This window comes from Giraffa tippelskirchi, chromosome 12, assembly GCF_054371585.1.
Source record: "Giraffa tippelskirchi isolate mGirTip1 chromosome 12, T2T-mGirTip1v1.2.pri, whole genome shotgun sequence".
Classification (NCBI taxonomy): Eukaryota; Metazoa; Chordata; class Mammalia; order Artiodactyla; family Giraffidae; genus Giraffa; species Giraffa tippelskirchi.
Window position 1 is genome coordinate 12,526,573 of NC_137286.1, and position 17,777 is coordinate 12,544,349.

At 49.1% G+C, this 17,777-nt stretch overlaps 1 protein-coding gene across 3 annotated transcripts in view; it reads right to left on the reverse strand.

The window, feature by feature from the left end:
* Positions 1 to 17,777, reverse strand: part of SLC24A4 (solute carrier family 24 member 4) — a 177,484-nt gene that overhangs the window by 94,567 nt on the left and 65,140 nt on the right. The window contains exon 1 of one of the 3 annotated variants that reach the window (XM_081548184.1): positions 8,646 to 8,778. The exons of the other annotated variants lie outside the window; for them this stretch is intronic. The gene's annotated coding sequence lies outside the window, so the exon portion shown is untranslated. Of the gene's footprint in view, positions 1 to 8,645; positions 8,779 to 17,777 lie in introns of those variants that run through there. 3 annotated transcript variants of the gene reach the window in all.

Below are 17,777 nucleotides of genomic sequence, written 5' to 3' on the forward strand. Positions count from 1 at the left end.
GTAGAAAGAAAGATGACTAAATGCTTTACATGCATTCAGTCAGTCTGCATAGTGACCTCGGGAAGTATGTCTGATCCCATTTGACAGCTGAGAAAACTGAGGCACAGAGGGTTTTAGTGACTTTTGCCAAGGTCCTCATGAGTGAAACCCAGGCTCCTCTCTTCCCAACATCATTTTCAATCAGTTCAGTCGCTCAATCCAACTTTTTACAACCCTATGGACCCCCAGGGAGGCATGCCAGGCCTCCCTGTCCATCACCAACTCCTGGAATTTACTCCATTTTAGTGCTTGTCATATGACATTCTGTGCTGCCTGCTCCCTGGAGGGCCACTTTGCCTCCCACTGAGCATCTAGTGCAGAGAAAGATGAAACCATCATGGGAAACACGCTCCCAAGAATGGAGATTTGGAGACTGAAAATTCCCCTTCTGAGGGATCTCACAGGTCTTCTAGATACCCCCTCCCTATCTCCCCAAATCAGCGCAGGGCCTGGCACCCTCACCAGAGCGGTAGCTACCTTGAAGGGACATAAGTTCTGAGGATCCAGAGTCCTGCCACCTAGAAGCCCCTCCTCTTCCATAAGGGTTCACCTCTGTTGTCCTCTCACTTCTCCCCACAAATCCTGGGAGGTGAGACATCAAGTTCAGGAAGCATATAGAGGGCTGAGGGGAGAGGCATGGGATACATCCCAGCTCAGCCTAACCTGGAGACAGGTGTGCACTGAGACGACACAGGTTCCAGCTCGCCTAGAATCTGTGAGAAACACCCATTCCTATTCCTGAACAAGCTGTGGGAGCCAAGTCACTATTTGGAAGTCATGCACGTGTGCGTACTCAGTCGTGTCCGTCTGTTTGCAACCCCATGGATTGCAGCCCTCCAGGCTCCTCTGTCCATGGGATTTCCCAGACACGAGAATACCAGAGGGGGGTGTCATTTCCTCCTCCAGGGTATCTTCCCAACCCAGGGATCAAAGTCACATTTCTTGCATTGCAGACAGATTCTTTACCACTGAGCCACCGAGGAAGCCCAGATTCTTCACTATCTTATCCACCAGGGAAGCCTTGTATGTGCATCTAAATGGAGCTATGCAACCCTGACCTCCAGCTGAGCTTGTTGCTGCTCTGTGTGGATGGGAACTACCTCCAGATCCCTCTCGGAACACCTGGGAACTGGGAGGAACTGTGTCTTAGCAGAGACGCTAAGAGTTAATGCATGACCCTAACCGGGTAGTAAGACAGTAAGTCAAGCAAAGCAGCAGCAGCCCACACATATTAAGCACTTGCTCTTCATCAGGCATGGTTTCTAAGTCTCACTAATGGCTTTCTTTACTGCTCAGAACCACTTTACCTCTCAGGAGCTATCCTAATTACCTTGTTGATTCCAGATGGGGAAATGATGGTTCAGAGAAGTTAAATCACTTGTCTGAAATCAAGCAGCACAAGCAAGAACCTGGATTCAAGCCCTGGCAGTGAATGCTCCCCAAACCACGCCCCCCAACCCCAGCTCAGTCTCTTAGATATTACTCTCCTCTTAGCACTGGTCAATCTGAGTCAGGTTTCAAAGAACAGATGGGAGTGGGGGTGGAGGCAGAGAGAAGCTAGATCCTTTCTCTGCATCGTGTGGATGGGTCACTTAGTAACCAGCCCCTACAAGCTGCCCTCTGAGCTCAAGGAGTGGGAACATTCACCCACCATTCACCAGCTGGCAGGTTCGTGTCTGCTGTCATCCCCATAGCCCCAACAGTGGAAAATGCCCCCAGTGACAACAGCTCTTGCATGCCACAGGCGGCCATTGCCAGAGCTGTGACTCTCAAACACCCTCCACTACTTGACCCCAACTTTCCTTCTCAAGCCTGTCCCTTCCCTGTTCCTGGATCCCATTTGGGCCCATCTGGCATCCTCCTGGTTTCTGAGCAAGCTGCTTTTCTGGGCCTCTATCATGCTCCCTCTACCTGGGCTGCCTTTCCCCAGACCCAGTTAACACATATTTATAGCCTCAGTGTCTTCCAAGGCTTGCCTAGATGGCCACCTCCTCCATGAAGCCCCCCAGGATGGACCTGCTAGGGTTCCGAACTTGCTGCCTTTTCCTAGCACCCTGAGACTTTTCTACCTGTCCTACATTATTTACAGCTGTCTGCTGAGGACAGGTTTCTTACCCAGTTCACCTTTCTATCACCCCCTTTCCTCTGCAGCACAGTCAAGAGTAGGCTCCGGATGTACACACAGATAATGTTTTTTTTTTTTGAGAAATCAGAACTGACCTAAAAACCTCCATTAAACATCCCTGAAAAAAAAAAATCTGCTCTAAAATGTGACCACATTATACTGTACAGCCTGGCCTTCAGCTTTGATAAATGCAGTCCTGAAATTTAAAGCAAATTTTAATTACAGCAGAGGCTAAAACCTTTGCCTGAAGAGGGCTGTCATTTTCTTTTCTTATGCTACTTCCAGTGTCACTTTACCCCAAAGGCCTTGCCCGCCAGGCTCTCTCCAGAGGAGCTACGGGGTACACATTCAGGCTTGAGCTGGGGGAGAGAGACATGGGGCGGGAAAGACAAAGATTCACAATGTCCACATGGTAATCAAAAATTCATTTCACTTGGTGTTTATTCCATTCCTATCGCATGTGATTCAAGCTGAAGTCCTGCAACGGTTTGGTCTAGACTAATTCCGGCTTATATTTCAGAGTCACTGGGCTCTCGGCCGAAAGCATGATCTCTAGCAGCTGGGAGGGGTGTCCAGCAGGCACAGCTCTGGATCCAAGCTGAAGATCTTCCTGAAGGAGTGGATAAAGAAGGTACCTCTGGGGCTTTCCTGGCAGTCCAGTGGTTAAGACTCTGCACTTCTACAGCAGGGGACGCGGGTTCAATCCCCAGTCAGGGAACTAAGATCCTGCATGTTGCACAGACAGCCAAAGAAAAAAAAAATGAAATTAAAAAAAAAAAGGAGGTCTTTATGCAGGAGGAGGCCCCAGGTCACAGGGACTGGGTGTCTGGGAAGTGGCCTTCACCTTCAGTCATTTATAAACACCGGAACCCATTCCATGAGGGACACCTTGTTGATAGGCGAAGCGACTCTGACGGCTGATTCAGCCTTTGCCCTGGGGAAGCACCCAGTGTCGCTGGGAACACCAAGTGGGAAACACAGTGTCACAGGCATCAACTATGAGGCCGGGCGGGGGGGTTGGGGGAGCACAGTGGGAACAGAAGAGAGCAGAAAGCAGTCCTTGATGCCTGGAGTGTCAACAGGAAATGTTTCAGAAGAGGGGAGCCGGAAAGTGAAAGTTGCTCAGTCGTGTCCGTCTCTTTGCGACCCCATGGACTATACAGTCCATGGAGTTCTCCAGGCCAGAATACTGGAGTGGGTAGCCTATCCCTTCTCCAGGGTATCTTCCCAGCCCAGGGATCGAACCCACATCTCTCGCATTGCAGGCGAATTCTTTACCAGCTGAGCCAGAGCTGTGCCTTAAAGGCCATGGGGGTGGGGCCTGGGGACAGAGGGGCAAGGGCACCCAGGAGGGAGCAGGCAGCGGTCGGGGCATTTTGTCTCACACCTGGGCCGCCTGGGTCTGCCTGCCCCAGTCTGTCAATTCCACCACCCAGTTTCCTTTCCTTGGTGCCCTCTGTGGTCTCTGCAGGGGTGTGCAGGAAAGGGGGGCACAAAATGAGGCTAGTGAACAGGGCCAGGGCCGGACAGAGGGCCTTAACGTATGAAAGTGACAAGAACATATCTGCTGGTTATGGAGACAACTAGGAGGTGCTATGAATGAAGGCTCAGGGAGCGAGGCAGACAGGCGGACCACTGCGGTTGTCCAGAAAAGGCTGGGGCGGGGGGCGGGAGGCAGGGCGAAGGCGGAGTGGATGAGAGAGATTAGCCAACGACTTCATTGCTAGTGAGCAAAGACACACAGCTGGCGATACAGATTGTCTGACTCTTCATACCAGGCCAAGAGGTTCTGTGGCCTAGATCAGACGCACTTCCCGTATCTGCCACTGGGGGCCAGAGTGCCCAAGGCAGGACCCTCTGCGTTCCAGGGCCTCTTGTTTTTTTTTTTTAAGCATATATGTATTTACTTATTGGGCTACACCAGGTCTTAGTTGCAGGATCTTTCAGTTGTGGCATGAGAACTCTGTAGTTGCAGCGTGTAGGATCTAGTTCCCTGACAAGGGATCAAACCTGAGTCCCATGCATGGGGAGCTCAGAGTTTTAGCAACTGGATCACCAAGGAAGTCTCCTCCCCCCACCCCCACCCCCACTCCCACCCCCCACACACCCCACCCTCCACCGCAATCCTTACCCAGGGCCACTTCTAGGGGCACAAGATTCTCTAAGAATTGCTCTAGGACCGGTTTACAGAACTGACCCATTCTTTTGAGTCCAGGTAGGGTCAGGTGGTCAATGCACGAGAAGAGAGCTCCTGAGACGACAGCTCAAACCTGTGCCCCCATTCGGGCTCTGACAACAACCAAAGGCAAGTTTTGCTTCATTTTCCTCAGTTTCTGTTTCTACAGCTACCTCACAGGTTTCTTTGGGGGATTAAATGATTATATGAGATGGTATACCTAAAATATACTGATACCCCAGTAATAGTAAAACTACCGGCTAATATATACTGAGCACTCTGATGTGCTAACCAAAGTTTATGTATATTAACATATTTAACCCTCACCACAACTCTGAGGCAGACTAATTATCCCCATTTAACAACTGGGAATCCTGAGGCTTCAGTTCAGTTCAGTTCGGTCACTCAGTCGTGTCCGACTCTTTGCGATTCCTTGGACTGCAACACGCCAGGCCTCCCTGTCCATCACCAACTCCCGGAGTTTACTCAAACTCGTGTCCATTGAGTCGGTGATGCATCCAACCATCTCATCCTCTGTCGTCCCCTTCTCCTCCCACCTTCAATCTTTCCCAGCATCAGGGTCTTTTCAAATAAGTCAGTTATTTGCATCAGGTGGGCAAAGTATTGGAGTTTCAGCTTTTGCATCAGTCCTTCCAATGAATATTCAGGACTGATTTCCTTTAGGATGGACTGGTTGGATCTCCTTGCAATCCAAGAGACTCTCAAGAGTCTTTTTCAACACCACAGTTCAAAAGCAGCAATTCTTCAGCACTCAGCTTTCTTTATGGTCCAACTCTCACATCCATACATGACTACTGGAAAAACCATAGCTTTAACTAGACTGATCTTTGTTGGCAAAGTAATGTCTCTGCTTTTTAATATGCTATGTAGGTTGGTCATAGCTTTTCTTCCAAGAAGCAAGCGTCTTTTAATTTCATGGTTGCAGTCACCATCTGCAGTGATTTTGGAGCCCAAAAAGATAAAGTCTCTCACTGTTTCCCCATCTATTTGCCATGAAGTGATGGGACCAGATGCCATGATGTTGGTTTTCTGAATGTTGAGTTTTAAGTCAACTTTTTCACCCTCCTCTTTCACTTTCATCAAGAGGCTCTTTAGTTCTTCTTTGCTTTCTGCCATAAGTGTGATGCCATCTGGATATCTGAGGCTATTGATGTTTCTCCCAGCAATCTTGATTCCAGCTTGTGCTTCATCCAGTCCAGCATTTCTCATGATGTTTAGAGAGGTTAATTGGTCTAAGGTGTAGAGCCAGGTTCATCTGGCTTCAGAGCCAGAGGTATTACTTTTACTTATATATATATGTGTGTGTATGTATATATATATATATATAATGTATATATTATTTATATATATATTTGCAAGTCAGAGTGTTTAAACCACTGTACCAGAAGCATCAAAAACTATACATCTCCCCCTATAAAATTTAATATATCTAATTATAGGGAATGTGTCCAGAGAAAATTTTCAAAATATGAAATAATCGTAAAATGAAATTCCTGGCTATCCTTCAACCCAGAGATTACCACTTGACTTTTGGCATCTTCATGGTTATAGCATAGTAGTTTTGGCCTCTATCATTACAATATATCCATAGGGATATCCTTGGAAGAAAAGCTATGACAGCTTTTGCTCCTTGGAAGAAAAGCTATGACCAACCTAGACAGCATATTAAAAAGCAGAGACATTACTTTGCTGACAAAGGTCCATCTAGTCAAAGCTATGGTTTTTCCAGTAGTCATGTATGGATGTGAGAGTTGGACCATAAAGAAAGCTGAGTGCTGAAGAATTGCTGCTTTTGAACTGTGGTGTTGGAGAAGACTCTTGAGAGCCCCTTGGACTGCAAAGATATCAAATCAGTCAATCCTAAAGGAAATCAACCCTGAATATTCATTTGAAGGACTGATGCTGAAGCTCCAGTACTTTGGCCACCTGATGAAAAGAACTGATTCACTGGAAAACACTCTGATGCTGGGCAAGATTGAAGGCAGGAGGAGAAGGGGATGACAGAGGATGAGATGATTGGATGGCATCACCAACTCGATGGACATGAGCTTGAGTAAGCTCCAAAAGTTGGTGATGCACAGGGAAGCCTGGCGTGCTGCAGTCCATGGGGTCGCAAAGAGACACAACCAAGCAACTGAACTGAACTGATAGGAATATCCACGTGACCTCAAGGGAGAACTCTCTACTACCGTTTTGTACCTTCTTCATTTCCCCCCTCCCTGTATGTAATTGTCTCGAGCAAATCCTAAAACAGACTGGTCTTTCTAGTTTAGATGCCTCATCCTATAACAAGTTGGTTACTGTGTTTTTTATGTAACAGTACCACTTGTGCCTCTACTGCAAAAGGCCTTTCAGGGACACAATCCTTGGGCCTGTGCTCAAGGGTCTCACAAATGCCAGAGATGCACATTCAACCCCGTTTACATTCAAGCAGGCCTCACTGGGCACTTCCCACGTGCCATGCCTGGAGATCCAGCAGTGAACGGAGAGTGAGGCTCTCAAGGGCTCACGCTCCAGAACAGAGCAGCCAGCAATAAGTAAGGAAATAAACAGGGTAATTATAGCAGTTCCAGCCATGAAGGGAAATGTGATAGGGTGTGACTAGGGAGAGAGTGGTTTGAGACTGGAAAGTCTGACAAGGCTTCTCTGAGGAGGTGACATTTAAGCTAGCTGGGAATAGATTTCAAGGATCCCGCCTTATCAAGATCTGAGAAGAGTGTTTAGAAAGAGAAAATGGGGAGTGCAAAAGCCCTGAGGCAGGAAGGGGTTTAGAGGACTCCAGGAAAAAAAAAAATCAGTGGAGATTTTCAGCTAGGGAACTGACCCACACACTTCAAATAACAGACAAGATGATAGATACAAATTGACACAATAAGGCAAAGTTTCTTTCAAGAACCTACATAACTTTTAAAATTACCTATTTTGGGTGTCCTACAGATTTCTGAAAGGCAATGAATTAAAGAATACACGTGGGACTTCCCTGGCAGTTCAGTGGTTAAAACTCCAAGCTTCCACTGCAGGGGGTGAGGGTTTGATCCCTGGTCAGGGAACTAAAACTCTGCATGCTGCACTGTGCAGCCAGAAAATAAATAAATTACATTTATTTTAAAAAAAAGAAAACACACAATGTCCTAAAACAGCAGCTTCTCAGCCTTGGAATCACTTGGGGAACTTGGAAAAATCCTGGGGCCCAGGCCATCCCCCTGTGGTGACATCATAATGCTGGGAGAGGATGGGGAACCTCAAACTTTAATTTAAAAAATAATTTGTTTTAACTTTTTAAAGTTCTCCAGATGATTCCATTATTCAGGCATGACTGAAAATCCTGAGCCTACTAGAATAAAAAGCAAAGCAAAACAATATCACTTAATTGAAGAACTTCAAAGTACTGTTATACAAGTGCAATTCAGATTTTTTAAGTGACCATCAGGCTGCATTTTGTGGTTCAGTGGGCATCTCTGCCATCCACCCCTTACTTGGTGCACATCCTCCTGGGATTGCTGTTTTGACTGAATCCTTACAACAGGTCCCAGAAAAAGGAGCGATGCCCCTTTCACACAAGAGACAGCTAGGGCTCAAAGGGTTCACCTCCCTTGTCTATGGTCACTGGCTCACAAACAGCAGCATCTCATGTCCAGCCCAGGCTCTTTGTGCCTCCAGAGCCTCTGGCCCACTGCGCACCCAGCCTGGCACCTGTACGGGGTAGGGGGAACAGCCTTGCCCACAGGCTGAAAGTTCTGGGTGCTGAGGGACCCTGGGTAGGACCCACAAGTTCCTTCTGGGGCTGATAAACCACTGCCTCAGAAGTGAAATTCTGCAAAGGCCGATACTCCACAGTTGTTGTAAAAGCAGCACGTCCTGCTCTGACGTCAGAGGAGCCCCACTGGTGAGGGGTGGGGTGCTGAAAACCCAAACCCCTAGGATAGCAGGATCTCACACTGACCAAGTCTGCCCAGACATCTGAAAGCTACTCTTGCACCTACACTTGCCTCCCCCGGCAAAGGGCCACCTGGCACTACTCTGAGCCCAGCACGAGCTGCGGTTGTCATGGCAATGCGTGACTCCGAGGGGCAGGAAGCAGGCTTCCCAGGGCAGAGCCCTCCCTGAGGCTGGGAAATGTGGCCACCTGCTGGTCCCCTCCTTCAGACCGATGCGGCCAAGGGTTACGAGAGAGATCATGGTTGGCCGCTTCTTAGAAAACTCAACCCGGCCTTTAGAGCTTCCAGCTCTGCTCCTAGTCCTCTTTCAATCAGAGGGCACAGACGGGAGGTGGGGTCCTCTCACCTCTGGCCGTGGAATTCGTTCAGCCACCCTGTTCCTCCTTCCGTGGCAGAGGACCGACTCCTTGTCATCTGTGGGTCTGCGTCTCTCTGCCTTCAGGGTTTGTGAGTTCCTACTACATGCCAGGCACACGTACAGGCCACGGGGCTGCAGCAAACAGGATGAGGTCTGTGCTGGAGGGAGGGGGAACCTACCCAGTCGTGCCATGTGGCCCAGCTTCAGAGAGAGGCGAGCTCCAGAAGAGATCAGGGCAGGAGAGGGTGAGGGTGGCAAGGGCCACCAAAGAGGGGAGACAGGGAGCAGAGACCTGGACGATGGGAAAACAGGGCAGGGGGGTGCTGTGGGCGGGCGAGGAGAGAGAATCTTTAGCTTCAGCTCAGGGCACCGCTTAGGCAAGGGCAGGAAGTGGTGATGTGATCGAGGAGCAAAAAGGTCAAGTGGCTAGAAGATAAGTGATGGGGAGGGAGGCTGTGCTGAGTGGTAGGGATCTGGGTTTCCAGCAGGACTGCTGGGCCTTGTGGGAATGAGCCTCAGCCCCTTCAAACCAGGCACCTGCCAGGGTGGAACAATCCCTGGTGCCAGGGATCCAGACCAGCCAGCCTCCTGAAGCCTCCTTTCTCCAGGACTCCCAAGTCTTAGAGACCCTGGGGAGGCAGAGAGGGTAGGGGTACCCAGCTTCCCCCCATCCCACCTCAGGCCCGAGCCTGATCCACTTCCTCCTAGCTATTCCAGCAGCCCCTGCTGTGGTTGTGGAGGACGAGGCTGCCCCTGCAGCCAGAGAGGAGGTGGTTTGGGGCCTCGCTTCTGCCTTTGGGTTCAGAGCAGAATCTCTGAGAACATACAACTAATCCATGTGAACTCCCTGGATTCTCTGCACACCCCAGGAAGCCAGGCAGATGGCATCCCCTTTACAGCCAGAGACCTGCTGTTATCATTATCATATCATTATCATAAATAATAATGATCCAAGACTCAGGATCTACTCTGAGGCCACCTTCCTCCTCTCAAGGAACCAAACGTTTTAAATCACACTAGCAGGAATTCCCGGGCAGTCCAGGGGTCAGGGCTCTGCACTTTCACCACCGAGGGTGCAGGTTCAAGCCCTGGTCAGGGAATTAATATCCCATAAACCACATTGAACGCCCCCCCCCAAAAAAAAAGCAGTCACATTAGTCAGAGTACTAGGCTTCCTCTGTCTGCTAAGCCAATGGTCCCCAATCCCTGGGCCATGGACAAATATTGGTCAGTGGCCTGTTAGGCACTGGGCCACACAGCAGGAGGGGAGCGGCAGGCCAGCGAGCAAAGCTTCTTCTGTATTTACAGCCGCTTCCCATTGCTAGCATTACTGCCTGAGCTCCACCTTCTGTCAGATCAGTGGCGGCATTAGATTCTCATAGAAGCAGGAACCCTACAGCACTTGAATCACCCTGAAATCGTCCCCAACCCCAGCCCCAGTCCATGGAAAAATTGTCTTCCATGAAACCAGTCCCTGATGTCAAAAAGGTTGGGAATTGCTGTTCTAATCTACCAGTTCACTCCTGTTTTAATAAAGATGTTTATTTCATTGCTGTCATTATTAACTTGAATGTATTGAGAGTTAAAACCTTCATTCAAAAACAACAGTAAGAGTACAAACGAAACACATGGGGGTAAGAAGATACTCTTAGAAGACCTAAGAAGATACAGGAGTGGGTAGTCTTTCCATTCTGCAGGGAAATCTTCCCAACCCAGGGATCGAAACCAGGTCTCCTGCATTGCAGGTGGATTCTTTACCAGCTGAGCCACAGGGGAAGCCCAAGAAGGTACTCACAATGCAAAAATCTGACAATCAAGAGACTTGGATACAAACTAATCAGAAAAAGACAATATAATAGAAATCTTGGGGGCTTCCCAGGTGGCACGACTGGTAAAGAACCTGTCTGCCAATGCAGGAGACGTAAGAGATGTAGGTTCAATCCCTGGGTCAGGAAGATTCCCCTGGAGGAGGGCATGACAATCCATTCCAGTATTCTTGCCTGGAGAATCCCATGGATAGGGGGGCCTGGCAGACTATAGTCCATAATGTCACACAGAGTCAGACACAACTGAAGTGACCTAGCAGGCATAGAAAACTGGACACAGACTCAGACACATCACAGGGGGAAGAAAAAGATAACTGAATAGCCAATAAACACAGGTGAAGGTGCCCAGACACTCATCTGCAGAGAAATGCATATTAAAATTACAAAAAGGCACCAGAAGAGAGATGTTGGTCAGGACATAAAGGAACCAGGCCCCCATATGCCCTGGTGGAAGTGAAGAGAGGTACACTTGGGAAAACTGTCTGGCCAAGTCTGTGAAAGATGTCCAAGCACATCCCCATAACCCAGCAGTTCTACTCCTAAATACTCAACAAAAATGAGAGACTATACCTCCCAATAAGCACACATAAATGAGATAGGCTGGGAACTGGCATCCTTTACCTGAGTTTGCACTTGTACCTGAAAACACATTTCCTCAAGCAACAGAGCACATAGATACTATAACATAAAAAAATAATAATAATTGCATACATGCATGGTTGGGACAATTATAAACAAAAAGATACAGGCCTTCCGTGGTGGTCCAGTGGTTAAGACTCTACATTTTCAATGCAGGGGGCATGGGTTCAATCCTTGGTCAGGGAACTAAGAGCCCAACATGCCATGCGGCATGGCCAAATAATTTTAAAAGCAAACTATAAATAAAACCTATTTTAAAAGAAGATACAAAAAAAAAGGCCACAAATCCACTGCTATTTCTAGGGCTCTGGGAGCAAAAGCAGCAAACTGGGCATGATCCCAGCACACAGCACCACCAAGAAGGTGGGCAGATTACCTAAGCCTACTCCCCTCCCCCGCCTCACCCCCTGACCCTCATCCCATTTAAGGAACCAGCTCGACCCCCACTCAGGGAAAAAGCAAGGGCACCTGCTACTTGTTTTCATGCCCCTGGGCTGAAGGAGTCCTGGGAAAGCCTTGCCTGAATTCCTCCTCTGGCTTCTCACCCACTTTTGTTGATGAAGGAGTCCAAGGACTGGAGGTGGTAACAGAAGGATGCTCACTGCCGCGTTATTCCTAATAGCTCCAAACAAACTAAATGTTCACCTAGAGCTGGATGGACCAACCAATCCATTATGTAGTCATATCACAGAATTAGAGCAGTGAAAAAGAGTAAGCAGTTGTTCCTGCAGCTTGGAGGAGTCTCACAGATAGTGTGAGTGAAAGCAGTCAGACCGCACACACACCCACCACCCCAAGGTCAGACTCAACCACGTGTTGGACAAACTGGGCTGCTGGTCCCACTGTGACTCACTCAGACCTTCTGCCCCCAAATCTCCTGCATCCTCCCTTTTAGGTAGGATCCTAACACCCCACTTCACCAAGCTAGAAACCCAGAACTCTCCTGGGCCCCGTCCCTCTCCTCTAAGATCAAACCAATCACAGAGTTCTGCCTGGTTCACCTCCTGCCTCTAATCTGTCCCCTCCTCCCCACCCCCACCTCCATCCCCACTGATTCAGCCCAACTTCACTGGCCTAAAGCAACCTGACACCCTGACCCATCACCTGCCCAGGTTGCTCTTCCACACGGCAGCCAGGATGCCTGACCTAGAATGTACCTGACCTGTCGCTCCCCTCTGTCACTCTCAGGATGAAGTCTGAGCCCTTCTGCACAGCATCCAGGTCCCCTTACTCTAAAGTCACGCTTCTCTCCTGTCACCTGAGCCTCTGGAGCCAGTTTTGTGTTCGGCTCCTGCCACAGCTCCACACCGGTTCATAACCCCATCCCTTCGGGCATGCTGTTCCACCTACTTGAAACACCTTTCCCTGCTTTTCTTCTTCAGGCTGACTACTCAGCTCGGGCAGCACCTCCTCAATGTAGGTGCACCCTTCTCCCTGAAGCTCTTCATCCTTAGCATGGTGGATTTAATTTAAGGTCTGTCCCCCGCCTCCCCCCTCTGCATTTCTAGGTGCCTTGTGAGCAAGGACCATACCCCAGGGCTCCCAGGCAAGAAGCAGTGAGTAATGTTGGTTTTTCTAAATAAAACATACCTTTGGTCTCCATAAGGTGGCCTAGACATGTGTTATTCTCCCTATTTCACTGATGGACAGTGGAAGAAACAGGTCCTGGAGTGAGACAGACCTCAGTTCAAATCCCAGCCTGGCCACGTGGCAGGTGTGTTCCCCGTTGCTGTTGTTGTTCAGTCGCTCAGTCGTGTCCGACTCTTTGCGACCCCATGGACTGCAGCACGCCAGGCTCCCCTGTCCTTCACCATCTCCCGGAGCTTGCTCAAACTCATGTCCAGTGAGTCAGTGATGCCATCCAACCATCTCATCCTCTGTCATCCCCTTCTCCTCCTGCCTTCAATCTTTCCCAGCATCAGGGTCTTTTCTAACGGTCCCCGAACAAGTCCCTGATCCCTCCTGGGTCTCACTTGTCTTCCTCCATGAAGTAGGGAGGTGCCTACGTGGCAGTTGAGATAACAAATGGGACACATGTGGCAGGCAGGAACTGTCCCCTCTGGGGTGTTTCCCTGGCATTATAAACCCGCCCTCCTGGGATTTCCCTGGTGGTCCATTGGTTAAGAATCTGCCTGCCAACGCAGGGGATACAGATTCGATCCTTAGTTCTTGGTCCAAGAACTAAGAACCCACATGCCACAGGGAAACTAAGCCCACATGCCCCAACTCCTGGAGCCCACACTCTGCAACAAAAGAGACAACACAAAGAGAAGCCAGTGCACCTCAACGAAGCAAAGCCCCCGCTTGCCACAACTGGAGAAAGCTTGAGTGTAGCAACGAAGAGCCTGTGCGCTGCAACCAGACCAAGCAGAGCCATGAACAAACCAACCCGGCCTCTGACAGATGTGTTTAGTGGAGGAATCTGAGCCCCAGCACTACTGACATTCCGCACCAGAAAGTCATCTGTCCTCACAGCTGTCTTGAGCCTCGCACAGTGTTTGGTACTATCTCTGCCCTCTGCTCACTGGATGCCCTTAAAAATCCCTCCCCTGGGGGTTCTGACAGCCAAGAATGTCTCCAGACCTTGACACATGTCCCCTGGGAGGCGGTCGAGAACCACTGACTTTGGTTTTGCTCCCAGAAACTCCCAAACTCTGCTGGCACCTGAACTAAAGCTGGTTTAAGCAGCTGATCCTGGTGCTGGGCTAATCCATGCCTGGAAAAACCTGCAGATCCCAGCTGGGGACAAGGGCACACGCGTCACCCCTCAGCAGGAGCTGGACAGGTATGGGCCCGCCCGGCACCTGGCAAAGGGGCTTCTGGGGCTTTTCAGCTCCAGCCCAGAGTCTGGCATGCAGCATGCAGCAGATGGACCACAGGGGGCAGAAAACAGCGGCCTTCTGGGTTTAACTTATTTAGGGACCTCCAAACTATTTCCCTTGGCAGCTGCACCATTTTACATCCTCACCAGCGGCGTAGGAGAGTTTCAATTTCTCCACATTCTTACCAGCCCTTATTTCTTCTTCTTGTTTTTTTTTTAATTACAGCCATCCCCAGTGGGAGTCAAACAGCATCTCCCAAACTCTCTCTCGATCACATGCTTCATGAACCTTACTCTGCAGGCATTCAGATCACTGATGGGCATAAAGGACTGAATGATACTTCATCCTACTAAGCCCAACCCCCAGAAACGAATCTGGCACAAAGTTGTAACTATTTTGAAGGGAACCTAATCACTGGTTTAATTTCTCACTTTTCCCTGGTCTTATTATCAGAGGTTCTGGGGTGAGTGTGGGGGGGTTATGACCTCATTTCTAATCAGATTTAGATTACTGTTGTAATTCTGTAGGCGGGCAGGCATGGAAAAAAAATGTACTCTATAATCTGTTGACATTTTGTTACCCAGAGGACTCAAAAACACACGTGCATTTCAAAATTTAATAAAAGCAAAAGATAGGAGCAAATGTTTAAGGAGAATTAAAGATCTATTAACAAAAATAGGGCAAGCAAGCAAATTGCAAAACATTGGACCCAACGTTTAAAGGTCCCCTAACTTTGTGTAATACAGTGTTAAAAGTGTCCTGTTTTTTAAGGTTCAGTATATTGAGAGCATGAATCTAAAATTCAGGCTGAGCTCTCAAACACTGAGCATAATGAGAAAATGTGGCAAGAGCCAGTGATGCTGAGAGTTAAGGAAGAGAAGGTGGGCGCAAGGGATTGTTGCAAGGGACTCTTCTTTCCAGAATGCCCAAGCCTTCCACAAAAGATACAACAGGCTCGGTGCCCACCTGCCAGGCACCTACCTCTGGGAGGAGCACTGGTTGTGGGAGAACACCCGTCCTCTGTTTATGGAGTTCAGCTTTGTGACTTGATCCCACCTTCCAAGAGACTAATGGCTTGTAGAACCATGACCAGAGACTTACGTCCTTCAAGATGATCCAGTTTAATCTCACAAGAGGGTTCCAATCGACCCTACTGCTCCCGCCTCCCCTTCTGGGCATAAGCACTGTGCTGACCATGACATAGCAGCCCTGGCTGACTCAGGAGAGAGCACGTGTGTGTGCTCAGTCGTGTCCGACTCTTGGAGACCCCATGGACTCTAGCCTGTCAGGCTCCTCTGTCCATGGGATTCTCCAGGCACAAGAATACTGGAGTAGGTTGCCATTTCCTACTCCAGGGCATCTTCCTGTCCTAGGGATTGAACCTGCGTCTCCTGCATTGAGTGCTAAGTCACTTCAGTCACATCCGACTCTTTGCGACCCTATCAACTACAGCCTGCCAGGCTTCTCTGTAAATGGTATTCTCCAGGCAAGAATACTGGAATGGGTTGCCATACCCTCCTTCAGGGAATCTTCCCCACCCAGGGATCGAACCAGAGTCTCATAGGTCTCCTGCATTGGCAGGCAGGTTCTTTACCACTAGTGCCACCTGGCGGATTCTTTATCACTTGAGCCACCGGGGCTCAGGAGCTGCTGACAGCCCCTGAACCCACTCTTCTGTCTCTAGGAGCCATGTCCAGGGAAGAACAAAAGGAAAGAACTTCTGAGTTTCCTTCTGCCTTTGGGCTGGGGCCCTCCTTTCCCAAGGAGGCAGTGGAGACCCAGGTCTAATTTGAATAAAGAATAAAAACAGTTCATTTCTCAGATGCAAGAATGGCATGCAATAGTAGTTATGTCATTAAAAAGCCTTTTAGAGATACATGCTGAATAGGTGATGAATGATATCCTGTATATGTAGAGTTTGCCTCAAAATAATAATGGGAAGGGGTAAGTAGGGGGATAGTGATAAAATGGGGTGGGCCATGAATCTGGATGATGGATATGTGTGGGGGGGTCGCTCATTATACTATTATCTCTAATTTTATACTTGTTTGAAATTTCCTTTTTTTTTTTTTTTAAATAAGGTTGACCATGGTTAAACACATACCCACACATAGCTAAGTGAAAGGTGTTTTTTCTCATTAGAAAAGTGCTGTGCGGCTGTCCAAACCCATGGAGTTCACGGTCCTCATCTTAAAAGTCCAGCTGGGGGGAATTTCCTGGTGGTCCAGTGGTTAAGAATCCACCTGCTAATGTAGGAGATTAGATCTAACCAGGGGTTAGATCCCTGGTCCAGGAAGATCCCATATGCTGCAGAGCAACTAAGCCCATGCACCACAACTATTGAGACCGTGCTCTAGAGTCCACAAGCCACAATCGCTGAGCACGCATGGCGTAACTACTGAAGCCCACATACCTGGGGCTGGTGCCCCGAAACACCGAGAAGACGTCACCATGAGCAGCCTGAGCCCCACAGGAAAGAGCAGCCCCCGTTCACCGCAACCAGAGAAAGCCCACAGGCAGCAACAAAGACCCAACATGGCCAAAAACACACAACAAAACAGTTCAATAGGGGTGGAGACAGATCTCTTCCCCAACCTTATTCTTCGTGGTGACTTTCTCTGATATCTAAAAGACCTGGAAAGGGAATAATTACTGCAAAACCTAACAACACTCAGGATGTCTGACAAGTGACCATAGAACAAAACAATCAATGAGGCGAAGTGGGGCTGTAGCCCCCATGTAGGGGACATGCAGCCCTGGATACCGGGCACCCTGGGTACCCATCTCAGTTCACCCTGGCTCCCTACAGACCCTGGGCAAGGCATTCTCCTCCCAGAGCCTCTGTTTCCAAATATACAATTTTCTTAAGAACTCCAGTAATGCCCCCCACCCCCGACCCCGTTCTCTTAGGCTCAATGGAATTACAAATGCAATGCAGTGGGCAATGTTCCACCCACATCTGTGAAACCCAGAGGCTGACATCATCCCCACTCTATGGTCAAGAGAAGTGAGATCAGAAAGGCTCAGAGCCTGATAACGGTGCAAGGAAGTGAATCTCCTTCCAGATTCTGGGGCACACTTGGCTGAAAAACACTGCCTGAAAGTCCCTGATGATACAATGCTGAGACATTGTATCAGCTCACAGTCCATGAGGTCAAACAGAGCTCGTGGCCATGACATGCAGCATATGCAGTAGAACTTACAAGAGAAGCCTCCACCCATACCCTGCCTACCTCTGAGACATCCCCAGGGGCAGAGCGCAGTGGAGCCCCTACACTCCTCTCTCCTGGGTCAGACTCAGGCTCTCAGTGGCAAATACCTGTGGGCAGTGGCTACTCAAGGTCAGAGCCAGCCTGGCCATGGGCTCTCTGTACACCTTGCTGCTTTCACTCAGCTGGGGGGAGGTGGCGTGGAAGGTGGGTCCATCCTCTGAGACTCATATGATCTGATGGGTCCCCAAGGGCTGCAAGGAATCTCAAACTCACAGGGGACCCCTCTACCTATGAGACCTCTCCCGAATATTGATTCATGTCTGCACATATTCACACAGACCCCCCCCTCTGCTGGCCTAAGTCCTGCCCACCCCGCCCCCTCAACTTCAAAATGCAGCTCAGAACCCTGAGAGCCCTTCCTGGTGTCCACAGGTTGGAGTCTTCCTTTCACAATGTGTTTTACTTATATAAACACATCATTGCCTGTTCCCTTCCATGTCACTCTTATATCCCACATCCTTGGCTTCTCAAACATCTCTCTCTGTTCTTGATTCACATACCCACAACTGTGATAGTCTGAGAGAGGATCAGGGTCATGACCTCTGAAATCTACACTTCCTG